This window comes from Lithobates pipiens, unplaced genomic scaffold (assembly GCF_037356315.1).
Source record: "Lithobates pipiens isolate NorthernLeopardFrog02 unplaced genomic scaffold, aLitPip1_a1.2 Scaffold_13, whole genome shotgun sequence".
Taxonomy (NCBI): Eukaryota; Metazoa; Chordata; class Amphibia; order Anura; family Ranidae; genus Lithobates; species Lithobates pipiens.
Window position 1 is genome coordinate 400,609,665 of NW_027507718.1, and position 27,980 is coordinate 400,637,644.

Consider the following 27,980-nt stretch of genomic DNA (forward strand, 5'->3'; position numbering starts at 1 on the left):
TTGTTGTCGAATGTCTGACCGTGTGTACAAAGGCTTAGACTATTAGAAATTAATGTAAAGCTTTTAAAACATAATCTACTGATTTCTCATATAGAAAATTTCACGCGGTGCTGGAAACTATCAGGGATGAAGAAAGCGTCTGATTTAAATAGCAGGTAGACTATGACATGAATTTATATACCAAAGTATTAAAGTTCATATTGTTGGCAATACTGAAAAGACTTCAAGGAAATGTGGGTACCTAATTAGAAAAACTGTGCCATTGTTATACTGTTAAGACTGTATTCTGCTCATTTTAAATTAATGCAGCAGCATTTTTGTTTAACTCAAAAAGCTTATATTTGTGGTGATTTTTATACATGGGTATGTGAGTAGTTCCAATGTGGTAGGATTAATATGTTTTACTGGTTTACTGCATGGGTGTATTGGAGTTCCAATTCAACATTTAGCATTGCACCTTACCCATGGCCTGTATCTTGAATTTGAGCTTGCATTTGACATCAATTTAAAAAGATCCTTTGATAAATAATAACGAATCGACAGACCAGTACTTGTCCCCTACTGACCTACATTTGATCTGCATTTGATCTGCATCTGATCTGCTTTTGTTTTCCCATAGATTTGTATAGGGGAAAAAACTGTTCTGATGTAAACAAAAGGCCATCAACATTGGCCCTAACACTTGGATATTGTTTTATGGTATGGGTAAATAATTGATGACATACATTTATGGTCTGTTTCTGAACTGATTGTGTGCTGGCAATCTACCTATCTAAGTGTAAACAGCACTGTCCATCAACTGTGTTTAATGGAAATTTTGCAGAGCAGCAGATTTGCTGTAAGGCTGCCTCCTGAACAAGATAATAGTTACCTTTCCTTTGCTCCTCCACCACTCCCCTTACCTGCCATTAAGGGGAAAAAAATCCAGTACTTACAGGTATAGGGGAATATGCGACCCACTCCCCTTCCCCCTACATGACAATTAGGGGGTCTGTGTATATGGATGTATTAGTTCCCATAGAATTCAGATTAAAGCAACCATGTGCCAAGTTCATGGACAGTAAAGCATTTACACATTCTGAACAGGCAGTAAAAGCAACACATTTTTCAAAAAGAAAGCTGGGACTACCAGAGTAATACAATCGGAACATCATATTTGTTAAAAAATATAATTGTGCAATAGCACATTTCATTAAAAAAGATATGGAGTGTAACATCCCCTTAAAAACACAAGCTTAGCACACTATATACGCAGACACCAGCCCCATGAAAAGATCCTCCCTTCCCATTATAGACTATATGATATTCTCAAAATATTCTATGTAATACAGGCGGAAGGTATCCAAAGCATAACTCTGTATTACACCCAGCAGAAGTAAACTAGGAGGGTTAGCAGGTGCTTTATTCCAACGTGTTTTGCATCACATACTTCTTCAGGGGTACATGGGGTGTTTTGCGGTTTGGTCACTGAAATAAAAAGAAAAATAATAAAGGAAAATAATTGATAACATATAATTAATACGTAATGAACATACACAACATGTACAGACGAATAGTTAATAGTGTATTCACAACTTTACAATTGTACTTTACTCATTCTTTTACTTTTTGTGAATATGTAAAAACATGTACTGTATATTTTGCTCCACAAGATGCACCTAGGTTTTAGAAGATGAAAACAAGAAAAAAAATATTCTGAACCAAATGGTGTACTAAAATGGATGTTGTGGTCCCCCAGGGAGTGATTGGCAGTTATGTACAGCTCACATATACAGCAGAACTCCGATATACGACCCATACAGAAGCCTGGCAAAAAAAAAAAAAGTATGTTAGTCAGTGAACAGTATGTTAGCTAGTGGTCAATACGTTAGCCAGTGGTCAGTACCTTAGCCAGTGGTCAGTACATTAGGCCTCCAAAGCACCTGGCCACATCTACAAAGTACCCCCCTTCCCTCAACCCAGGTCAACTATAAAGAGAAAAATGTAAGATAATAAACCTTAATGTACAGATTACAGTGATGAGTTTGCAGTGCAGGGGTTTGGATTCCTCGTGTGATGCAGTGAAGTCAGTCCAGCCCAGGCAGCTCATGTATACAGCACGGCCACCAGCACTCACTCCTCCCACAGTGTGATGTACGCCGTGCAGCTGGGCCGTGCTCGCTTACTGAAAGGCTGGCCTGGTGCTGCTGCACTGCTGACTCGGACTCCTCCTCTCTTCTGCGACAGAGGAGCAGAGCTGCCTGGTGTTCTAACATGGCGGGGGGTGAAGCTTGGTCAATATGCGCTCCATGAGATGCACAGTCATTTCCCCCAATTTTTTGGAGGAAAAAAGTGCGTCTTATGAAGTGAAAAATATAGTACATAGTTACGTTTGACTAAGGTGAAATTTCTGATATTCGCACAGCTACACTGTTCTGGAAAACAAAAAAAGGTTAGGGATTGGTTTTGAGTCTGGAATGACTTTTTAAATTTGTCAGTCTATTGCAAGATGGTATTTTTTTTTTTTTTATTATATTTTGTCCCATGTCAACCTTTCCCACATTTCTGAATTTGCCAACATTATAATTACAATATGTATTTTTTACATTTGCTGTGTTCCGTTAGTTGGGGCATTTCAGCAATCAGTGAATACACTGACAAATTTGTTTAGAAGTATCAATATAAGTATTTAGTATGATCTTCAGAATAATCTTCTTCTAAACACTGGCACTTGGAAAGACTGTGAAATTGAAGGCGAAAACATAATCCTGAGGTCAGTGACACATTGAAAAGTTTTAGGCTTTTTTTTTTTAGGGCTGCATACATGTGCTTAGTGCATAAATGGGATAAGCCAGCAGTGCTGAAATATTGCGGTGTGAGAAAAGAGATAACTTCTATGCTTATTCTATGCTTATTCTGTAAAGCATATGCATTGCAGATGATAAGTTTACAAGCACAAAAGGCTTACTGCTGCTGCCAAGCTTTCCTATATAGATTTGGCAATTATAAACCTGAACACAGAGGATTACTGTTAGCTTTGAATAACTGAATTGCAGATGTTCAATGAATGTAATGGCTGATGTAAGTGTATTTTTGTGGGTCAAAGTAAAGTGGGATACATTTGTTTTTATTTGCAAGTAGCCATCATGTGGCTTTACTTTTACCAATTGGAATAAATATAAAAAGTTCAACATTACAGCTAAACTTTAGACAAACATTTTTAGCTTTTAAAAAAAAAAGGGTAATAGTTGTATTGCTGCTTTTCTCTCCATTGTGGAGATGCATTATCAGCAAACACCAGCAATGTTTGGGTTTGTTTGGTATAGGGACAAATGGACTTCATTTAGGACAGTCACTAGTGGTGTACTAAAAGGGTCGTCTTAGACTCTGTTCTATTTAATCTGTTTGGGTGCAGATTTTTTAAAAAGTTTTTCAAGAGGCGCTCCCTCTTTCTTCTTTTTGTATCTTCTAGCAACTTGGGAGCTCGGTTTCAGCTTCTTGACGGCGGCAGCCCTGTATGTGGAATTTCTCCTTATAAAGAACTAAGACATTTCTTTTGGACCTGACCATATTTATATACAGAGTAACCCTGTATTTGCAAATGCCTGTTATGTAGACAGCCCCCCCCCCCCCCCCCCCGTTTGGGTATACTATTATATGATTTTTTGTGCCTCAACTTGTCTTATTTAATCTGTTTGTAAGTGATATAACTGAAGCTGTATTGGACAAGGTGTGCCTTTTTTGCTGATTACACAATTGTGTGCAATAGAGTTGATATTCTTGAATGTACTTATAACATGAAGCAAGATGTTGCTACTAGACTGGCCAAAACAGTTGAATGTTTCTAAATGCAAAATAATACAATAAGGGTACAGCATTGGCCAGAACTACAGATGAAAAATTGTTGGGGGTGATTCAGATTATTGCAAATGAGCAATGTTCCCTGGGAGTGAGGAAAGTAAACACAATCCTAGGGTGCATTAATGGAGAAATTTTAGCAGGAGAAAGGATGTCTTGATTTCCCTTTAAAGATCTTTAGTTCGACCTAAATTAAACATATGTGTAATCTTGAGGAAATAGAGGAAGATAAAGACAAGGGGGAAGCACCATCTAAGTGCAATAAAAAAAAACAAGTGGTTTATTTACACAAGATTAAGAACACTCACAGGATGTGTAGTAAAACAATTCATATCATGGGTAGGATAAAACACTGGCCACTCATCTGATCCTGCAGACTCCACCACTGCAATCCATGGGGCTATAGCTGATAGCATTGGGGCATGAACACCCTATAGACACCAGAAACTCCTCTCCAAACCAGCTTGGACCGCAAGGGTCGAAGTGATGTCACCAGAAGGAGAGGGGCCAGGGGAATGACTGTGTCTCCTGCTCCTTCTACAGGCCTGTAGAAGAACAGAAAGCTGAGTGTGTAGCCTATACCCCCCCCTTCTGGTGATGTCACTTATGCCCGTGTGAAATCGATAAATGAGAACCCTTGCATGAAAAACATTTTATGCTTTCTTTTCATTTCTTTCAAAAAAAAAAATTTGTATTTAAGTATAGTCCATTTCTTTATCCTTTTGTAATATATATCAGTGTTACTTTTCTCTGTGAAAAATAGAGATGCCTATTTTGTGCACTTAATAAGCTGACACTTTTCCACAAACTTGTGTAACTAATCTCACTAGCTTTTGACACTGTTTATTGTTTTGTTAAGACCGTTATTATTAGATTTAATATGTAGAATTCTCAACTTTAACACGTTCAAACATTGTATGGATCTTTCAACATTTTTTAATTTGAAAATGTAGTGAGCTGGTTGAGGAGATAGTGTGATGGTTTCATTTCACAAAGGGATTTTCATTTACCTTAGTGAAGGCAGTGAAGTTTTATATTGCATAAATACTCAATTACGTGCAAAGAAAATTTAAAGGAACACAATTTTTGCTTCCACATGATTGAATTATAAAAGTCTTTACAGCTTTACCTTATTTCCTAAGCTAAGCAAAAATGCCCTTGTAAAGTGGACATGCCTTACTTTTTTAGTAAATCAGCCACAGTTTTTCCAAATAATCTTTCTTCAGCAATATTTCTCACACATTATTTAGTTGTTTTTATTATTTGAATTATGCGGATGTGGGGTTCTAACAGGAGCAAGTAGAGAAAGTGACACGCTAGAGATGCTATAATGCTTTCTATGTCTGTTTAGTACTAAAAACGTTTTCCTTTTTTTTTTTTTTTTTTTTTTAATCTGATTAATTTTGTTCAGGTGCATTAATAATTTTACGTGTGATTTTTTTTTTTTATATATGTATGTGTATATATATATATATATATATATATATATATATATATATATATATATATATATATATATATATATATATATATATATATATACTATTTACATGAGTGGAGACCTAAACTCCATTTTTGATTATACTGTAAAATAAGAATTTTAAAGAAATAGTAAAAAATATTAGTTTTAAAAATGTGTAATTTTAAACAAGGACATTTGATTGACCTACCATTCACTAAAAGCAGTTTCTGTTTAAATGTTCAGTAAGCTCATTTTGTTTTTATGCTGTAAATTCAACTATCATATTAGTTGGCTTTACAGAAAATAAATCAAATTAGATTTTCATGAGTATGTTGATTATGTTAACAGAATTTTAGCTACCCATACTGAATTATTTACTTGATAGAAAAAGACACATTCAAGAGATAATTTAGTGTGCTAAACAGACTAAAGTGTGAAGAATCGAAACCTATTTTTAAATGGAAAATGGTGCTCATAAGACTAGAGTAACAAATTAGTGCTAAACTCAAAATATAACATTAAGTCTAACCGCTGAGATATCATGACTGGTCCAAGCCATTCTGCTGCCTGAGGCAATGTGTTAGAAGGAGTTTCAAGCTTGTTAAATAAATATAAAGGAATACTTATAAGTCACACTTTTTGTGTGCAAGACTATAAAATTAGCTGTGCTATTTAATGCCTACTCTATGTTGTTAATGTCGCCGTGGTTGGCTAGTAATACTTTAACTACTAACTTCTTCAACAGTGGGCAGTCCACTTTCAGATAAAAGTGGTCTCAGCAGTGGATTTTCCGAAAGATCACTTTTATGGGGGGCAGGAGAGGGCCTCCTCCCCTCCCACTGCGCTGCAGTGGTCTCTACCATTTACCGGAGCCGTCGATAGCAGCAGACACGATCTGGTCCTCTCTCCTCATAAGCTGGATGCTCAGTGAGGGAAAGATTGCCCCCACTCGGCTCCACACCATTGGATGCCGGAAGCGCTGTCAAATATTACTTCCCCCAATGGTCTTGAAGGGGAAAAACAACGTTTTTGCAAAAAAATTAAAAAATTACATTTATTTTGTATTTTTATCAATTGCATTTTAGTGTAAATGTGAGATCTGAGGTCTTTTTGACCACAGATCTCACATTTAAGAGGTCCTGTCATGCTTTTTTTCTATTGTAAGGGATGTTTACATTTTTTTTAAAGGATAGTGTCAAAATAAAAAATAAAAAGTAAAATAAATAAGAAATAAATAAATAAATTAAAGCACCCCATCCTGCCGAGCTTGCATGCAGAAGCAAAGGCATACATAAGTTGCGCCTGCATATGAAAACGGTGTTCAAACCACACATGTGAGGTATCTTCATGATCAATAGAGTTAGAGCACTAATTCTAGCACTAGACCTCAAAACTGGTAACCTGTACGAAATTTTAAACATCGCCTATGGAGATTTTTAAGGGTCAAAGTTTGTTGCCATTCCACGAGCGGGCACAATTTTGAAACGGGACATATCAGGTATCAATTTACTCAGCGTAACATTATCTTTCACAATATAGAAAAAAATGGGCTAACTTTACTGTTGTCTTATTTTTTAATTCAAAAAAGTGTATTTTTTCCCCCCCAAAAAAAATGCGATTGTAAGACCATTGCGCAAATATGGTGTGACCGCAATTTTTTTCTATAGGGTGTCTAAAAAATATATATATATAATATTTGGGGTTTCTAAGTAATTTTCTAGCAAAAAAACCCTGATTTTAACTTGTAAATACCAAGTCGGAAAAATAGGCCCGGTCCTTAAGTGGTTAAACGGTTACATCAGTATGTGAATGCTATATGATAACTAGTCAAGCCATAGTAAACAGGGCAATTATTGCAAAACAGCACACACATTTGACATTTTCTTATTTTACTTTTAACCAATTTAGAGTTATAACCAACCTGGGTTTGTTTGCAGATCACATTTGTGGAACCCTTTACATGCTAAAGAAAATATGCCAGCTCCATATATCTGATGTGTTGGACTGGTATCTCTTGGGAGAGGGAAACACCATTTTCTTTTGAAGGTGACCTGAAGGTGTGCGTAAGTAACAGTGTGTATAACAGTTTGTTAATCATTTATGGGTATCTGTATATAGCTCATCCCAGAAACCTACACCCTGGTCATTTTTGGGCCAGTTTTCTATTTAGGCAAGGGGTGGAATGAACAAATCTGATCCGATTCACCCATCTACACCTTCAATGTGGTGCAGAAATCCTCCCCACTCTGTCATTGTATTCTAAGAGCTGGGAGACTCCACCGCTGTCAGAATACACAAATCAGTGCTGCAACCTATTGTCAACAGTGCTAATCAAGCACAAATATATATATATATATATATAAGAGAAGTCGATAGTAGATGGACTTATGTTCAACCACAGTGGCCGTTCATTGATTGAATTTGGGTTGGTTCCTGCTGAACCGGCTGAACTTCGATTCATATATGGAGTTCCATAAGAGCTCCCTCTGTGAGGCAGGGTAATTATAATGGATAATCTACTCTGCCTCAGGGGGATAATCCATAAATCTATATCTATCTTTATATGTACTAGTAGAATCAAAACCTTGAAAAGTAAGAATATAAAAAAAGGAATGTCACATAGATAAAGGCTGCAGTAGTAACTGATAACATATGTTCACTAGAATACATTATACTTTACCTTTTAAAGCAAAGCAGATACAGATAAAAAATGATCCTAGTTGTTTGGTTTAAGAAATCAGCTAATTTACATATAAGTAGCTCTTTCAGCTACAGAAATTAGGACAGCATCTTAAATAGTTCCGACATTAACCACTTGCTTACTGGGCACTTAAACACCCTTCCTGCCCAGACCAATTTTCAGCTTTCGGTGCTCTCACACTTTGAATGACAATTACTCAGTCATGCAACACTGTACCCAAATGAATTTTGTGTCCTTTTTTTCCCACAAATAGAGCTTTCTTTTGGTGGTATTTGATCACCTCTGGGGTTTTTATTTTTTGCGCTATAAATGAAAAAAGACCGAAAATTTTGAAAAAAAACGCATATTTCTTTGTTTCTGTGACAGAATTATGCAAATTATTAATTTTTCTTCATACATTTTGGCCACAATTTATACTGCTACATGTCTTTGGTAAAAATAACCCAAATTAGTGGATATTATTTGGTCTTTGTGAAAGTTATAGAGTCTACAAGCTGTGGTGCGAATCGCACAAAATTGATCACATCTGATGTACTGGTGGCCTATCTCGCTTCTTGTGACCCGAACAAGTCAGGAAAGTACAAATACCCCCCAAATGAACCCTTTTTGGAAAGTAGACATTCCAAGGTATTTAGTAAGAGGCATGGTGAGCTTTTTGATGTTGTCATTTTTTTCCCACAATTCTTTGCAAAATGAAGATTTTTCATTTTTTTTATTTTTCTCCACAAAATTGTCATTGTAATAGGTTATTTCTCTCACGTGGCATGTGTATACCACAAATGACACCCCCCAAAAAATTCTGCTACTCCTCCTGAGTATTACAATACCACATGTGTGGGACTTTTTCACAGCCTGGCCACATAGAGAGGCCCAACATGCAGGGAGCGCCATCACGTGTTCTAGAAGCATAAATTACACATCTAACTTGTTGACTACTTATTACACTTTTGAAATACCAGGACAATGACACGTGACACTGATGACAGATGGCACTGATACGTGGCAATGATGACACTTATACGTGGCACTGATGACAGATGGCACTAATATGTGGCACTGATGACAGATGACACTAATATGTGGCACTGATGACACGTGGCACTAATATGTGGCACTGATGACACGTGGCACTAATATGTGGCACTGATGACACGTGGCACTAATATGTGGCACTGATGACACGTGGCACTAATATGTGGCACTGATGACACGTGGCACTAATATGTGGCACTGATGACACGTGGCACTAATATGTGGCACTGATGACACGTGGCACTAATACGTGGCACTGATGACACGTGGCACTAATACGTGCCACCGGTGACAGATGGCACTAATACGTGGCACCAATGACACGTGACACTGATGACAGATGGCACTGATAAGTGGCATTGATGACACGTGACACTGACAACAGATGGCACGTGACACTGACAGGTGGCACTGATGACAAATGGCACTGATACGTGGCACTGATGACAGATGGCACTAATACGTGGCACTGATGACAGATGGCACTATGTGGCACTAATAACACGTGGCACTGACAGATGCCACTTATACGTGGCACTGGGGACAAATGGCACTGACAACAGGTGGCACTGGGGACAGATAGCACTGCGGGCAGGTGGCACTGGGGTGGGGTGGATTGCACTGGGGCGGATGGCACTGGGGCAGGATGGCACTAAGGCGGATGGCACTGGGGCAGGATGGCACTGGGGGGGGGCATGGCACTGGGGGGGGGGGCATGGCACTGGGGGGGGCATGGCACTGGGGGGGGGTGGCACTGGGGGAGGATGGCTCTGGGGGAGGATGGCTCTGGGGGAGGATGGATCTGGGGGAGGATGGCACTTTTTTTTAACTTTTTTTTAACTTTTTTTTTACACTTTTTTTTTTTTTTTTTTTTTTGTACACTAACGGCTGCTGCAGCCGTTCTTCTCTCCCCTCTCACACGCTGTCTGTGTGAGGAGGGAGAGCGGCGCTGAGAGATGATCTCATATGTTTACATCATATCATCTCCCATTGGACACGCCGATCACGCTGTAAACGGCCGCTGTGATTGGCCGTTTACAGCGATCTGTGTTTGCCTGTCCCCGGGGGACACGGCAAACACAGAACTTCCGCGATGCGCGCCCGCGGCGGCGCGCATCGCGGAAGTAAACACCAGGCCGTCCAGGGACGGCCAGGCGTAGGAAGTCGCCCGCCCTAAGGCCGTCATTCGGCTATAGGGTGGGCGGGAAGCGGTTAAAAAGAACAAAGAATGTCATTCTCTACTGTATATACACATATTTAAGTAACATAATAGGTATATGGTTCATGTTTTAATGATTGATTTTAGGGTGTGCTGTAATAGATGCTTAACCACTTCAGCCCCATAGGATTTGCATCTCCAAAGACCAAAGCACTTTTTGCGATTCAGCACTGCATTGCTTTAACTGACAATTGCACAGTCGTGCGACGTGGCTCCCAAACAAAATTGACGTCCTTTTTTCCCCCACAAATAGAGCTTTCTTTTGGTGGTATTTGATCACCTCTGCTTTTTTTTTTGCGCTATAAACAAAAAAAGTGTCAATGTTGAAAAAAATGCATTCTTTTTTACTTTTTGCTATAATAAATATCCCCCCAAAAATATAAAAAAAAAATGTTTTCCCTCAGTTTAGGCCGATATGTATTCTACATATTCTTGATTAAAAAAAAAATCACAATGAGCGATTGATTGGTTTGCACAAAAGTTATAGCGTCTACAAAATAGAGGATAGTTTTATGGCATTTTTATAAAAAATTTTTTTACTAGTAATGGTAGCGATCAGTGATTTTTATTGTGACTGTGACATTACACATCAAATACTTTTGGCGCTATTTTGGGACCATTCACATTTATACATCGATCAGTGTGATTAAAAATGCATTGATTACTGTGTAACTGTGACTGGCAGTGAACGGTTAACACTAGGTGGGGCTGTTGGGGTTAAGTGTGCCTAACTGTGTGATTCTAACTGTGGGGGGGGGACTGTGTGTGAGACATCACTGATCATCGCTCCCGATTACAGCGATGATCAGTGACAGTGTGCCTAGGCAGAATGGGGAGATGCTTGTTTACATTAGCATCTCCCCTTCTTCCTCTCCCCGAGGCGATCGCAGGTATGCCGGCGTACATCGAGTCTGCGGGAACTGCTGTCGGACTCATGGAGCTCGCGGTGGGCATACACGCACACCCCTGGCAGCGCATGCCCGCTAGCCAAGCCTCACGAGATCACATACAATAACATGATTTTGTGCAGTGGAGCCAACCTGTCACAGTAAAACTGCGGCGGCTGGTCCGCAAGTGGTCAAGGTAATCTAGATAACATAGGGGCAAGTTACTAAAATAGGTGCACACAGAATCTGGTGCATCTGTGCATAGTAACCAGTTAGCTTCCATGTTTTATTCTCAAAGCTTAATTGAAGTTAGAAGCTGATTGGTTACTATGCATAGCTGCACCAGATTGTGGGTGCACCAGTTTTATTAAATCTCCCTCCATTTAAACTAGGTGACGGGGGGGCGGGGAGTCCAGTGGTAGAGATAGCCAGCGCGGAATATATTCCAGAGGGTAGTATTGGGGGCATTGGTGGTAGGTTGACCAAAGCACCTAGACCTCAGGTAAGTATAGTAGCAAGCCCTATTTGCAACCCCAGAGCACCCAATAACGAGATTGCATGTGACCGGTCTAAACTACATGGCATGTTCATCAATGTCAGGAGTCTGGCAGACAAGATGAAGCAGAGCATTATCCCCTTCCTTTGGAGACTGGGCCACAGGGCAGTATTCCAACATGATAACGACCTCAAACACACCTCCAAGATGACCACTCCCTTGCTAAAGAAGCCGAAGGTAAAGGTGATGAACTGGCCAAGCATGTCTCCAGACCTATTGAGTATCTGTGGGGCATGCTGAAATGGAAGGTGGAGGAGCACAAAGTCTCTAAAATCCACCAGCTCTGTGATGGAGGAGCGGAAGAGGACTCCATTAGCAACCCGCGAAGCTCTGGTGAACTCCATGCCCAAGAAGGTTTAAGGCAGTGCTGGAAAATAATGGTGGTCACACAAAATATTGACACTTTGGGTCCAATTTGGACATTTTCACTTGTGGTGTACTCACTTTTGTTGTCAGCGGTTTAGACATTAATGGTCGTGTGCTGAGTTATTTTGAGGGGACAGCAAATTTACACTGTTATACAAGCTGTACACTCACTACTTTACATTGTAGCAAAGTGTAATTTCTTCAGTGTTGTCACATGAAAAGATAGAATAAAATAATTCCAAAAATGTGAGGGGTGCACTCACTTTTGCGAGATACTGTATGTATTTTGTTGTTCTACTTAATATATAAACTCTGTAGTACTCCATACATTATGTAAATTAAACATTTGTGAAGATTTCCAGCCAAAATTGTAGTGAAGAATGGAAAGGGAAATGGGGAAATGTCTTATGTATGTGACTTTTGTTGGATGAATATATACATAGAATATCAATAAGGTATCCAGTGGCAACTTAAATTCCTGTACAAATGTCAATGATATTAGTCTAGTTCACCACTGTGAACTACATAACACCTAACCCTATTTTATTTTTTATTTTATTTTTTGATTGAGGTATTTCAGAAAAATACCACATTATGGTTACAAGATGGAGCTGATACAGTAGATGATCATATTATAAACAATAGGACACACTTTTGGTGTGCCCATGCCAATAGTTAGAACTTCCACACAGCAAATGTTTTATACATAGACATCTCTCTGTCCTAAGGTGACAATGCTACTCCTCTATAGATATCATACAACAGCATCACCCTATGAGAGGATATATGTTACTGATGGGGTCACCCTGAAAAAAGAAACCTTTTACACCCATCACATATAAGGGCTGGTAAGATACAATATATTTTTTTCATGGGTCCTTACACAGTAGCAGGTTTGGAGGTGAAAGTTTCAGTAACCAACCAGACATAAAGGAAAAGTTTGCAAATCGTTGGCATATTTCCATGCCTGAGAGACACTGCTGCAGTGTACAGCTGCCTGTAGTAATGAATGGCTGTGTGTAAGCTGCAGGGGGTGTATGCCATCGTGCACGGATGTAACTCTTTGGACACATATAAACCACATTTAAGAATGTATCCCCTTGCTCATGTTTACACATGCAATTACACACACACATGTAACTGGACTAGCTGTTTCTAATTTTTAAGAACCTTTTGTTTTCTTTTTTTTTTTTTGTGTTATCCTGTACTAGGATTACAGGGAAGAGAAATACAATGCAAAGTTAGGTATTGTAGTTAATCTCAAAGAAATATTGTCTGTTTCTAAAAAAAAAAATGCATAGATGGATTGCTGTACAAGAAAACAATCTGTTTGGTTCGGTTTTTTTTCTCTGCTTGTGACATGACTTATCTATTATGAAAATTGCATCTTCTTGCAAGTGTCTAATTTAGACCAAGGGGATTCCTGAATTGTTTCATCAATCTATAGTTCTTTCAGTCCAAACACCTGATTAAATAGCTTCACTTTAAGTTACTATATAGTCCTTTTTCAATTAACTGGTACAATACGCAATGTTCCTATTTTATTATACTTTATCACTTTGTCGTGAGATTATTTTATATGTAGCTTAAAGGTTCATATTCACAGGTCACAATTTTCTTCCCAACAGATTTGACTTTAATAATATATGACAGAGGCTCTGAGCTGTGTTCATTATTTCCAGCAGTGTAGGATACATAGGAGAATTGTCCCCATAATAGATAACCATTGAAATGTCATGGCTGAGTAACTGAATTGCAGCACTAAAACTTGTAAAGCACTGTAACACTAAAGGTATACATGTACATTAAATCAACATCAATTGATTATTCTAAACTATGCAAAGCAAGGTAAACGTTTTGATCTCTGTAAGGCCTTGTACACACTGTCGGACATTCCGACAACAAAATACATCAGATTTTGTCCGATGGATTTTGTCCGAAACTGGTGTTGCATATACACGGTCGGATAAAGTTGTCGGAAAATCTGATCGTTCGTAACGTGATGACGTTATTTCAGTTACGACAGGACTACGTTCAGGCTAGTAGCCAATAGCTTTGGTCTAGGAATTTGATCTGAGCATGCGTGGCACTTTGTCCCATCGGAACTCTCTACACACAATCGGACAAAGTCCGATCGGATCATGTTGTCGGAAAGTTTTATAGCCCAGCTCTAAAACTTTATCCGTCAGATATTCTGACGGAAACAGTTCGATGGAGCCCACACAGTCGGATTATCTGACAACACGGTCCGATCGGACATTTTCCGTGAGAATGTCCGACCATGTGTACAAGGGCTTAGACCTTAGTAGATAGCCTTGGTTAACAGACATTAGGAAAACAGGCTATAACTGACCCACTTTAAATACAATGTGTATTAGTTTTAGTTAACTCATAGTGTTCTGAGAATAATTTGGCTTGTATTAACCCTTTTACTGCTATCAACATATGTCGCACATTGGTGAGAGCACACACAGCTGCAGCTCCCGGGGATGTGTGTAAATCTGACAAGCCGGCTGCCGGTTGTCAGATGGAAGTGATTCAGTGAGTGCAGCTCCTGGATTGCTTCTGCACACTCACATTACTGTGCGCCCCAGAGCATACCTCCACCATGTTTCCCAGGCCTTGCCTATTGGCAGACCTGGACCACAATGCTTGGTTCTCCTGGGTAGAGAGGAGAGAGACCAGCAAACGTCTGTAAAACGCTGCCCTGTCACTTTCCCCAGCCAGTATGGCTGGGAACTAAACTAATGCAGTGTGATCTGCACTGTATTAATTTCAGTGAAGGCCAGGTGAGACTGGAAGGGTCCAAACAATCATTACATAGGGGATTTTTTGTTCCTACATAATGAAAAACAAATAGTAAAAAAGAAAATGTAAAAAAGTGTAATGCCTCGTACACACGATCAAACTATCCGGCGGACTTTTTTCCCCAAAAGTCCAGCGGACTTAAAAAGTAGTTTTGACTCAAAAATTGTCCACCGGACTGCGCCCTATGCCGAAAAAGCGGTTTGGGAGTCCCCCCCCAGGTCCATTTCAGACCCTTATCCGAGCACGCTAGCCGGAAGGTCAGGGAAGGGGGCGGGGACGAGCGAGCGCCCCCCCCCCCCCCCGAGTCGTACCACGCTGCGTTACCTCAACATGGGGGGGTGCTTTGGGGAAGGGGGGCCCTGCGGCCTCTTCTTGACAACCCTGGCCATTGGTTGTCGGGGTCTGCGGACGGGGGGCTTATCGGAATCCGGGAGCCTCCTTTAATAAGGGGGCCCCCAGATACCGGCCCCCCATCCTATGTGAATGCGTATGGGGTACAATGTACCCCTACCCATTCACTTGTGAAAAAAAATGTAAATAAAACACAACACACAAGGGTTTAAAATTATTTATTGCACAGCTCCGGGGGTCTTCTCGCCGGACTCCTCCGCTATCTTCTGTTCGCTCTTTTACTAGCGGAGGAGCCCGGCTTTCTTCTTCGTCGCCACCCGGGGTCTTCTTCCGACTTCGGGGGTCTTGTCCCCCTCTTCGGTTCTTATTGCCGGGCCTCCGCTCCTTCTTCCAGCTCTTTTACTAGCGGTGGCCCGGTCTTCTGTCGTCGCTGCCTTCTGTTCTTCTCTTCTTCTTCCTAGAGATGTTGAATCGTCGCTGTCTCTGGCCGTAATGACGGGGACGTGTTGTGCGGCGACTCATATAGGGATAATTGGCGGGGTCACTGGGTGATGTCCCCGCCCATTATGATGTCAAAGTCCCAGAGGATGCTGGGACTGAGAAGAAGAGAACAGAAGGTGGCGATAACAGAAGACCGGGCCACCGATAATAAAAGAGCCGCAGGGCCCCCCTTCCCCAAAGCACCCCCCCATGTTGAGGGCACGCGGCCTGGTACGGCTCAGGAGGGATGCTCTCGCTCGTCCCCAACCCCTTTTCTGACCTGCCGGGTAGCGTGTCTACCTGGAGCCGTGTTCAAAATGAACGGACTTTCCTCCGAGTGTAGGCAAATCTGTTCATTTCAAAAGTACGGTCGTGTGTGGGCAGGTCCGGTTTGTCCACCAGACTAAGTCCGCCGGATAGTCTAACTATGTGTACGCGGCATAAGAATAACTAAAGTTACATCCAAGCACTTAAAATCCACCAAAAAAAATTGTAGACTCCACATACAGGTACAAACGTAAATGCAGATCATATAGCACATCAGAGTGAGAGCAATAAATGTAGGCCCATTATTCATAGTTATATCTAAAATGATGTCCTCTACAGGCTTTTAGAGGGTCGCTTATAGAAAATATAGGGTACCAAGGTTTGTCATACTTTCACTGACGCATGCAATTTTAAGGCGTGACAGGTTGTGTACCTATTTACTAGGCACAACCTCAACTTTTATATTTTGACAAAAATTGGGTGACCCAAAATTACCTTTAGTATTTTTAACTTCTGTTTTGTGTTTTGTAAACCGCTGCGGTAATATTATGTGATATAAAAATTGGAGCTCCCGCTGTTTTATTTTATAGGAAGTCTGCATACAGAAAATGTATAATATTTGGCCAATTTATGTAATCTTAAGGTCTAAAATGATTTGCTAAACATACAGTATCTCACAAAAGTGAGTACACCCCTCACATTTTTGTAAATATTTTATTATATCTTTTCATATGACAACACTGAAGAAATTACACTTTGCTACAATGTAAAGGTAGTGAGTGGACAGCTTGTATAACAGTAAATTTGCTGCCCCCTCAAAATAACCTAACCCAGTACACCCCTAAGTACAAAATGTCCAATTTGGGCCCAAAGTGTCAATATTTTGTGTGGCCACCATTGAATATTTTCCAGGGCTGGGCATGAAGTTCACCAGAGCTTCACAGGTTGCCACTGGAGTCCTCTTCCAGTCCTCCATGATGACATTATGGAGCTGGTGGATGTTAGAGACCTTGCGCTCCCCCACTTTCCGTTTGAAGATGTCCCACAGATGCTCAATAGGGTTTAGGTCTGGAGACATTCTTGGCCAGTCCATTGCCTTTACCCTCAGCTTCTTTAGCAGCGCAGTAGTCATCTTGGAGGTGTGTTTGGGGCCATTATCATGTTTAAATTTGCTGTCCCCTCAAAATAACTCAGCACACAGCCATTAATGTCTAAACCACTGGCAACAAAAGTGAGTATACCCCTAAGTGAAAATATCCAAATTGGACCCAAAGTGTCAATATTTTGTGTGGGCACCATTATTTTCCAGCACTGCCTTAACCTTCTCGGGCATGGAGTTCACCAGAGCTTCACATGTTGCCAAAGGAGTCCTCTTCCACTGCTTCATCACGCAGCTGGTGGATGTTAGAGAATTTGTGCTCCTCCACCTGCCCCACAGATTCTCAATAGGGTTTAGGTCTGGAGACATGCTTGGCCAGTCCATCACCTTTACCCTCAGCTTCTTTAGCAATGCAGTTTTTATATAAAAAATATCCCTTTTTCAGTAATGTTATTATTATTATACATAGTTTTATATAGCACCAACAGTTTACGCAGCGCTTTACAATGTATAAGGTGGGACAACACAATTACAGTACAATACAAAATGTATTGTAATGTAGTATAATGTATAATGCATCTTGTTTATATATTCATTAGGAGCAAGAACAGCCAAGGAGGACTTATTTGCTGCTTATCAACCCTTTATCTACACCATTAAGAAGCTGGGTTCAAGTTGTGAATATTCTAAAACTGAAGAGAAGCAAAAGAGAGTTTATCTAGGAAGAATGCTATACTATGTAATATTGGTAGCTGAAATGTTGTACAGATCACTGGGAGTGGTGTCTCTAAAGTGAAACGGCATCTAGTGGTCCAGTATGAATTCCTTTCTTTAGAGTCTGTATTGATAGGTTTTTGCTTGCATTAGAACTACTTCTGTCTCCCTATAAATCTATCAGAATTCATAGATTCAAAGATGAAACAGGTCAAACACAGCTCATAAAGAGGTCAAATGGACCTGTCAGTGTTCTCAGAAGCATCTAACAGTGATGTCAAAAGCAAACTCATTGACACAGCCCAAAACCTGTCCCAGAAGGTCCCCAGAATGACAAATTAATTGCAGAGCAGCATTGTCTTGTGTATCTGTGAGTTTGACATTAAGTAATGTTGTCTAGGAAAGGCATGAAGTCATCTGGAGTTGGTATGTTTCAGTAGCACCCCTGTGAACTACTGTGGCTTCCAGTTCTATAGGTTGTAGTGTCCACCAGTGGGTGTCTCCCAGTAGCCAGCAGTTCCTAACAATTAGTCATCACCTGATGCTGACTACTGGGAGCATATTTAGTCCCTCCTCTGCTACTCTATCTTGCCTTGTTGTTTTGCCATGTGCATAGTGACCTGCTACCCTGTTCCTGAGCCTTCACCTGCCAGCTTGTTCTTGCTCCCATGTACCCTTTCCCTGTGTTTTGTTCCCTGGTTCTTCTGCCTGATCTACCGTGTATGACATTGATACAGATACTGACCACTCAATTAGTCTTTACCCATTTGTCTTCACAGGTTTAGATTCTTGGGGCTTAATCTTGGTGTATGTGTGTTATATTGTTGTTTTACTGGCATTATCCTTTAATAAACCACAATTATTTTATATCATATCTGTGCCTGGTGTTCTCCGTGCAAGTCCACGCATTTCTGGACATGCCTGTTTCACAGGATATCAACACTCAGTATCCATGGCAATTATGCTTCACTTACCTCCTTATTCAGTGCAGATAAAATACCTCAAGTTTTGAACAATTGTTTATAGATTTACAATAAAATATGTGAGTGGAAGAGATAAAGAAGGTAGCAAATGTCATATAATGTCAGCATTAAAATCTCAGCATATGTAATTGAAATAATAACTGAAGCAACCATTGACCTAATAAACAGAATATCAGTACTGGTGGTAGAAATCTATGTTCTGCCCTATGTTAAAGTGGTTGTAAACCCTTACAAACCACTTTTCACTAGGGGTAAGCTTATAATAAGGCTTACCTGTAGCTACCATGGATGGCTCCTAAACCTGCACGGTTTAGGAGATATCCCCTGTGTCAGCATGTGCCAACATCATCAGCACATGCACATTCATGCCGTTGCTTCAGCTGATATGCCATTACTGGCGGCTCCTGATGTTACTCAGAAATTACTCCGGGAGACATGCCGCCGGGCAGAGCAGGTGTGCCAGGGCCAATGCGGAGGCTTCGATCTAAGGTGAGCATTTCTTAATGAGCTAGCATGCTATGCATACTAGCTCATTATGCCTTGTCTTGCAGTTTTTTTTTTTTTTGTGGGTTTATAACCACTTTAAGCATTATGTAATGCACTGGACAGCTGTTTTAATTAGTAAACGGAGCCAAAAGCAATACAATGAAATGTTAAACTATTTTAGTGTGTTGTACTATGTTAAAATGAAAGAACAGAATGGTATTAATAATTGCCTTTGGGGAACACCAGTGTTTAAATTAAAATCTTCTAGTATCAACACAGGACTCGTAATAAGATTAAGAGTAAGAATACACCATGTACATTTCAAAGCTATGAGTTTTAGCTCTAGTGGAGCAATAAATAGTGATTATTACCAGTTAGGTGTTATAATCTTTATAACATATTTAATCAGCATCCAAGTAACTGAGTAGAAAAAAACTGACTAGATCGTCACTGATAATGAGCTACATTTGTATTTTGGAAGCAAAAGCAGAGTAAAACCTGGGAATTAGTAATGCATGTTTGACTGCAAACACCAAAGATATCGGTAAAGAAAGTATAGTGTAAGGGGAAGGGAAAATGAGAGCAAGAGTAGGGGAGAAAGATTCCACTGAGTTGCTAAAAATGTATCCACAATAAATAATTGAGCCTTATTAGAACCTTAAGAATTGAATCACTTGCTGGTTACTTTTTAACTTTTGTCTGTCTGTTAGCACAAATCTAATCCCTTGTGCCCTGTAGACCATCTCACATGTAAAGTTAGGACTGGACCTCAGAAGTAAGCCCTAGATAAAAAGAAAGAAGGATGAATAGGTCCCCTTCCTGTACAGCTCTGCAGATCAGTACAGTAGACAGGTCTGTCACTCTCCGTATAGGAAAATATCTATGTGAATGTTTTGTGTTACTTAAGAAGGGAAACTTTCCAGGACAGTTTCTCTACATATAGTAGGTGGTTTAGAGCAGTTTTTCATGGACGTTTCTCTATATATTGTGGTCCCTCTAAGTGCTACCTTTCTGTTTGACAGCCCTGCTCAACCAGGGTAGCAGGTAAAGATGTATTTCCCACCTGCCAGTACCTGCATGAATGAATGAATGAATGAAATACTTATATAGCGCACAATGCGAACTGAATCGCCTCTAGGCGCTGTGGCGAGCTTTGATCATCTGCTAAAAGAGGAAGGTCTTGAGTTTTTTCCTAAAAGCCAGGTGATTTTCTTCCAGGCGGATGTTTATTGGTAGAGCATTCCATAGCCGAGGCCCTTGGACAGCGAATCTCCGATCCCCCTTGGATTTATACCGGGCTTTGGGCACGAGGAGGAGGTTTTTGTTGGCTGATCGAAGACTGCGGTTTGGTGTGTAATGATTTATTTTCTCCATTAGGTATTGCGGAGCTTCTCTATGCACGCATTTGTGGGTGAGGCAAAGGGTCTTGAACGTGATCCGATTTTTTACGGTTAGCCAATGTAAGCTCCTCAGTGAAGGAGAAATGGATTCCCAGGGTTTTTTTCCTGTTATCAGCCTTGCCGCCGTGTTTTGGATCAGTTGTAATCGCGCAAGTTGATATTGTGGTAATCCTATGTAAAGCGAGTTTGCGTAGTCCAGTCGTGAATTAATGATTGTTCCAACTACCACTGCTTTGTCATTCTTTGGGATAAAAGGGATGAGTCTGCGAAGCATGCGCAGCAGATGGTGAGATCGACTGACTACTGCTCCTATTTGCGCATCCATTGACATTTGTGCGTCTAAAATAACCCCGAGACTCTTGGCTTTGGTCTTTGGGGAGATAGTCTGCCCAAAGACGGTTGGTGGAGACCAGGAGGTTTTGGTTGCGGGCTTATGATTTGGGTGTAAGATAAGAAGCTCTGTCTTTGATTGGTTCAGCTGGAGGGAGTTGGTGGTCATCCAGTCCTCTATTGATTTGAGGCAGTTTTCAAGTTGTTGTTGGTGATCTTTTTTTCCATTGATCCGGAAATAAAGTTGCGTGTCGTCAGCGTAAGAGTGGAAGCAGAGATCTGAGCATCTGATGATTTGAAGGAGTGGGCGAATGTAAATGTTGAAGAGAACGGGTGACAACGGAGAGCCTTGAGGGACTCCGCAGGTGACTGCCCGAGTTTCGGAGAGGAATTTTCCTAGTTTCACTGTCTGTGACCGATTTCCTAGGAAGGACGCGAACCAATGGAGATCTATGTCTTGGGCTCCGGCTACTTCTGTGAGGCGGACGAGTAGAGTATTGTGATCTACTGTATCAAACGCTGCACTTAGGTCTAGCAGTACGAGGAGACACGGCTCTCCGTCATCTGCCGCTTCGAGGGCGTCATCCCAAATCTTGAGGAGAGCTGTTTCTGTTCCATGACCCGGGCGGAAGCCTGATTGCAGCGGGTCCAGGAGTTTGTGAGTATCCAGGTGAAGTTGTAGCTGATGTACTACAGCTTTCTCCATGATCTTAGAAATGGTGTTGAGGCTTGTAATTGGCCTACGGTTGTTTGGATCCTGAGGGTCCAGGTTTGGTTTCTTGAGTAGAGGTTTGACGATGCCTTGTTTGAGGATGCTGGGAACAATCCCTTCGTGGAATGATCAGTTTATGAGGTGGGTTATGGTTGGAGCCACGATGTCGGAGCATTCTTTCAGTAGTTTTGTGGGGATGATGTCAATAGGTGAGGTACTGTCACGCATGCATAGTTCCAGCATTGATGTCAGTTGGAGGAATGGGAGAATTTATCCTCCCCTTTCTGAGGAAAGCAGCCACTGATGTCAATTAACTTTTTAGCTGTCTGAGCCAAGGCAATACTTTCTAATAACCAGCAGTGTAAGGGGGCTGTTTGCCACAGACCCCCAAACTAAGGACACTTTTCTTCTACTTGTCACAAATGTAAAGTGTTCCATCTCACCTTGACCCTCAATCTTATTTAGATCTCCAGTGACCACCAGTGTAAGGGTGCACTACATTGACTATCAATATAAAGAAGCATTTCTCCATTGAGCGGCAATGTAAAGAGACATTACATTGTCTTTGTTTCCTGTCGGAAAACTATTGTTCATTGTTTAATTTTATGATTATTACTGAAAATCAAGTTGTTGTCTAGAGCAGGAGGGTGTTAGAAAGTTTTCCACTTTTGGTATATAAAATGCTATGAATGCCACGTTACCTAGTCATGTATAATTGACATCTTAGTGATTATACTAATGTGCCATGAACTATAGACATATACTATATTACCAAAAGTACTGAGATGCCTGCCTTTACACACATGAACACTAATGGCACCCCAGTCTTAGTCCATAGAGTTCAATATTGAGTTGGGCCATGCTTTAAAGCTTCAACTTTTCTGGGAAGGCAGTTCACAAGGTTTAGGTGCGTGTCTATGGGAATGTTTCAGAAGCGCATTTGTGAGGTCAGGCACTGATGAGAAGGCCTTTCTCAGTCTCCACTCTAATTCATCCCAAAGGTCTTGTGTGGAAGCCAGTCAAGTTCCTCCACCCCAAACTCATCCATGTCTTTATGGACCTTGTTTGTGCACTGGTGTGCAGTCATGTTGGAACAGGAAGGGGCCATCCCAAAACTGTTCCCACAAAGCATGAAATTGTCCAAAATGTCTTGGTATGCTGATGCCTTAAGAGTTACCTTCACTGGAACTAAGGAGCCATGCCCAACTCCTGAAAAACAACCCCACATCATAACCCCCCTCCACCAAATGATTTGGACCAGTAGACAAAGCAAGGACCTTAAAGACATGGATGAGCGAGTTTTGCATGGAGGAACTTCACTGGCCTACACAGAGTCCTAACCTCAACCTGATAGAACACCTTTGTGATGAATTGGAGCAGAGACTGTGAGCCAGGCCTTCTTGTCCAACATCAGTCAGTGGCTGATCTCACAAATGTGCTTCTGGAAGAATTGTCAAACATTCCCATAGACACACTCCTAAACCTTGTGGACAGACTTCCCAGAAGAGTTGAAGCTGTTATTGCTGCAAAGGGTGGGCCAACTCAATATTGAACCCTACGGACTAAGACTGGGATGCCATTAAAGTTCATGCAAGTGTAAAGGCAGATGTCCCAATAACTTTGGTAATATAGTGTATATTTTTAGCAGGGGATTTATAAAACAATGTGAAGAGTTCCTATGTAGAAACAAGGTTGAAAAAGGCTACTCTAGGACATCTCCCTTCCGTGACAGTATTTCTGTAGACTTCATAGTGCAGTCCCTCTGCAAATGGCATGGAGGTCTCTCCCTACATGTTTCTCATGTTATTGTTTTTCCAGATGTGGAAAGGCAGGGTAAGAACGATTTAAAACCCCTATCATGGTTTTTGCTCTCTATGTCCCCTTCAGAGATTTCCCTTCCTGTTTTGGAGGTGCACCAAGAAATAAAAGGAAATCTCTTCAAAGTGAGGGGAAATACCATCTTAGATAAGTGTCCTGTGATGACAACGCTAACATTTTGGACTTATTTTCTGTCTCAGTAAAGGTCACTAAAACAAATAAAGAGAGGAAACCTTCCCAAGCAGGACATGAACAGGAACAACACATTATTCAAAAAAAATAAATTATGCTCTATCTATGTAATTCTAAAGCAGACTAGAAAAAAAAAATCTTCTGTTGACAGCACAAAATGTTTCAAGGTTTGTGTTCAGAGAAATGTGCAGGATTTTATTGCTAACCCCTCTTGTTTGTGGCTTGCTTGATGCCTGGCTGTCATGCTAATCTAGCAGCATCACTACTTTCCAATCATGTAGAAGAAAGTAGGTAGTTTAAAAGTTCTGACTTCAGTTGCTTCATACTTTTTTCCTGGTCATCCTCTCAAAACGTAGGTACTAAAGGCATACTATAGTTATTAACCACTTGCCGCCCGCCCTATAGCAAATAGACGGCGGCAAAGTGGTTTCATAATCCTGACTGGACGTCATATGACGTGATCAGGATTATGAGCCGCTGCGCGCCCCCGGGGGCGCGCATTGTGGCGATCGTTGTTGCGGGGTGTCAGTCTGACACCCGGCAACTACGATCTCGGTAAAGAGTCTCCGACGGAGACTCTTTACCATGTGATCAGCTGTGTCCAATCACGGCTGATCACCGTGTAAATGGGAAAAGCCGGTGATCGGCTTTTCCTCACTCGCGTCTGTCAGACACGAGTAGAGGAGAGCCGATCGGCTGCTCCTCTGACAGGGGGGGTCTGTGCTGATCAATTATCAGCACAGCCCCCCCGAGGATGCCCAAACTGGACCACCAGGGACGCCACCAGACCACCAGGGATGCCAAGGACAAGGTATGCCACCCTAGACCACCAGGGATTCCAGTCAGTGCCACAATGGATGCCAATCAGTGCCCACAATGGGCATCACTGATTGGCATGCATTATTGATTGGCACTGATTGGCATCCATTAGTACAATATATTATAATACAATGCCGCCTATCAGTTACCATCTGTGCCGCCTATCAGTGCCTACCCATGCCCACCTGTGCCGCCTACCCATGCCCACCTGTGCCGCCTACGCATGCCCACCTGTGCCACCTATCCATGCCCATCCATGCCAATCCATGCCAATTTGTGCCACCTATCAGTGCCCATCCGTGTCGCCCATCAGTGCCACCCATCAGTGCCGCCTATCAGTGCCACATATCGGTGTCCATCAATGCCACCTCATCAGTGCCACTTCATTGGTGCCACCTCATCGGTGCCCATCAGTGCCGCCTTATCATTGCCCATCAGTGTAACCCCATCAGTGCCCATCAGTGAAGGAGAAAACTTACTTATTTGCAAAGTTTTGAAACTGAAACAAAAAAAAAACATTTTTTTTTCAAAATTTTCGGTATTTTTTTATTTGTTTAGCAAAAAATAAAAACCGCAGAGGTGATCAAATACCACCAAAAGAAAGCTCTATTTGTGGGAAAAAAATGATAAAAATTTCATTTGGGTACAGTGTAGCATGACCGCGCAATTGTCATTCAAAGTGCGACAGCGCTGAAAGCTCAAAATTGGTCTGGGCAGGAAGGTGTTTAAGTCCCCGGTATTGAAGTGGTTAAGGCATCTAGCATTTTAGGGAGCATTGCCTTAGTAGGTTTATTGCCACCTGTGTCTATGTTGGGAATTGTCACCTCTCTTCCTGTCCTGGTATCTCTTTACTTGTTTCTCCAATCTGAAAAATTCTGTTTGATAGATTCACAGCAGTAAAGCCTAATTGGCTTACATTACTGTTTCTTCTTCTCGCAGTATGTATGCCAGGAGGCTAGTACAAATACAGGTTATACAACTGGTTAAAATAACATATTTTTAAATACGTAAGCAAATAATTGGAGTATATGTCCCATCTTACACTTTATTGCTTTCAGATTTACTAACAAGGAAAAGGTATGAAGTCAAAACTCCTTATCTACAGTCATAATTTAGACCATTTATTCAAAAACATTGAAGCTAATGGGTCTGCATGTGCAGGGCCGTCTTTAAGGCAGGGCAAAAGGGGCAGCTGCCTTGGGCCCTGTCATTGTTGTGGGGCCCAAAGCAGCTGCCTCATACTCGCCAACTATCCCAGTTTACATTTCCTTGTCCATTGAGGTTTTAGTCCTGTGTTATGTCCCAATATCTCAGTGTGAAGTGCTGCTACTAATGCTGCCCAGCTCTGACCTATTGTTGTGTACATATGACTTACCTGCAGACCCTGTGTTTACATTTAAATAACCGGCATTCATATGTAAATATCAGTGACATGCATATGTAAATAGCTGAGGCCAACATCATTGATATATAAATATAAGGCAGCATTCATATGTATATCATGCCCCCTGCATTGAGGAGATGATGTTCTGTAACCTATAGCAACCAGTGAGCAGTATTACTGTACAGTATTCCCTAGCAGCCAATCAACAAGCAGAAATCATGTGCTGTAACCTCTAGCAACTAATTAGCGAGCCTTAAGGAGTGCTGTAACCTCTGGCAACCAGTCAGTAAGCAGTAATGATATGCTGTAACCTCTGGCAACCAATCGTAATCGCTGCCTGATCTGATACAGTAAACTGATTTCAAGTCTAGCTGCTATTTATTGTCTCAGAGAAGGTGGAGAGTGAAATTGCATGGGGGGAGGAGGGCCCTAAGAAAATTTTTGCCCAGGGCCCAATCAATATTAAAGACGGCCCTGTGCATGAGAGTCAGGCAACACAGTTTTCCTATAATATTTTGCAGATAATTTAAGAAAAAACATTAGATACAGTATATCTTGTGAACACATTAATTAAATAGCAATGTTTCATGTCACTTTTTTGTGTACAAACACTGTTGCACAAATAATTACCTGTTGCCAGTTCTTGTTTTTACTTATTTTTATATCTTCGTTTGGCAGAAAATTGAACAGATTTCACTTGGGAAGTAGAGTAAAAACAGAAAAGTACCTAATTGAATTTGTTCTACTATTGCTACTATAAAATAAGCACGTTCCAATATGATTGTAAAGATTGATTAAACACATTGAGATCAGTATTTAAATAACTAAGGGAAACAAAATGCAAACATTTAGTACAAATGATAGATATGTAAGAGCTTTGTGACCTACATAGCTGCAGACATTGTAGAGAAATTCTTCTTCACTAAAGAAGCACTAAAATCAAACTGCTATCCCCTTATTTTCTCGGGCAGTAGGGACTTGGCAACATTCCAGCCTTCATATCTAAACAAAAGTTGTTAGAAACTGATTAAGGGTTCATATACACATAGCCTATTATGACCACCGCAAGCATAAAACTCTGCAAAATCGTTGTGCTAATGTACCATGATTTTTCAGCAATTTTGCCACACTTTGCAAAACGTTCCTATCCTTAATGCAATTCTTCACCCCTAACCACAGCAGCTCCGAAACGATCCTAAAAGCTTTTGAGTATATTGGCACATAGGCTTTTATGGAGCAAAAAAATGCCAATAGCTCCTAAACTCAAGTTTAGAAGCTGTATTGTAAATGAAGCCTAATGCTTCAAGTACACTAGCAGCTCCTAAGGCTGGATTCACACCTATGCAGTTTTAGTGCTTTTTGCATTTTGAAGATTTGTACTACAGAACGTGTTCCATAGGAAATCATGTTAAATGGACTGTAGTGCAAATCTGAAAAATGCAAAAAGCACTAAAACTGCATAGGTGTGAATCCAACCTTAAGTAGTGTTTAGGAGCTTTTGGCATTTTTTTGCCAAAGTTCCTAAATTCAACTTCATAAAAGCCTTTGGGTCAATGTACATATGGGCTTTTCCCACAGTTTAGGAGCTGCTGCAGTTAGGGGAGCTTCAACCTCCCTCAACTTCCATAATGCAAAAGAATCAAAATTTTGCCGTGTTTTGCCTTTTCCTGCAGATGGCGGTAAATGTAAAGCCTAAGGCTGCATGCACAATGGACATTTAGCCCTTGTGCATCAAATCCTGGCATTTTCATGCACCTGGAAAGCCCAATGCCCTGTCAAAATCTATGACACACTGAAATACATGGCAGTTGGACACAGCTGGATACTATACCGAGTGGTAGGGCTGTTTGCATTCAGGAGCATATGCCTGGAATGTAAAATATGTGCATTGTGGGCATACGCCCCTCAATGTATACTGCCCTAAACACAGGTATCATTCACCACAACATCCAGCCATGCTCAGTTTGCTGAGTATTTCAGTTTGCTGAGTACTTCAGTCTGTCATAGATTTTTTTTTTTCCAGAAAATAATTTTTATTGTAAATGATGCAATCAACTTACAGTAGTACAATAGTACA

General features: G+C 40.9%; 1 protein-coding gene across 6 annotated transcripts in view; it reads left to right on the forward strand.

The window, feature by feature from the left end:
• Window positions 1-27,980, forward strand: part of SGCZ (sarcoglycan zeta) — a 1,585,391-nt gene that overhangs the window by 143,526 nt on the left and 1,413,885 nt on the right. Inside the window, exon 2 of one of the 6 annotated variants that reach the window (XM_077477422.1) lies at window positions 7,237-7,362. The exons of the other annotated variants lie outside the window; for them this stretch is intronic. The gene's annotated coding sequence lies outside the window, so the exon portion shown is untranslated. The remainder of the gene's footprint in view (window positions 1-7,236; window positions 7,363-27,980) is intronic. 6 annotated transcript variants of the gene reach the window in all.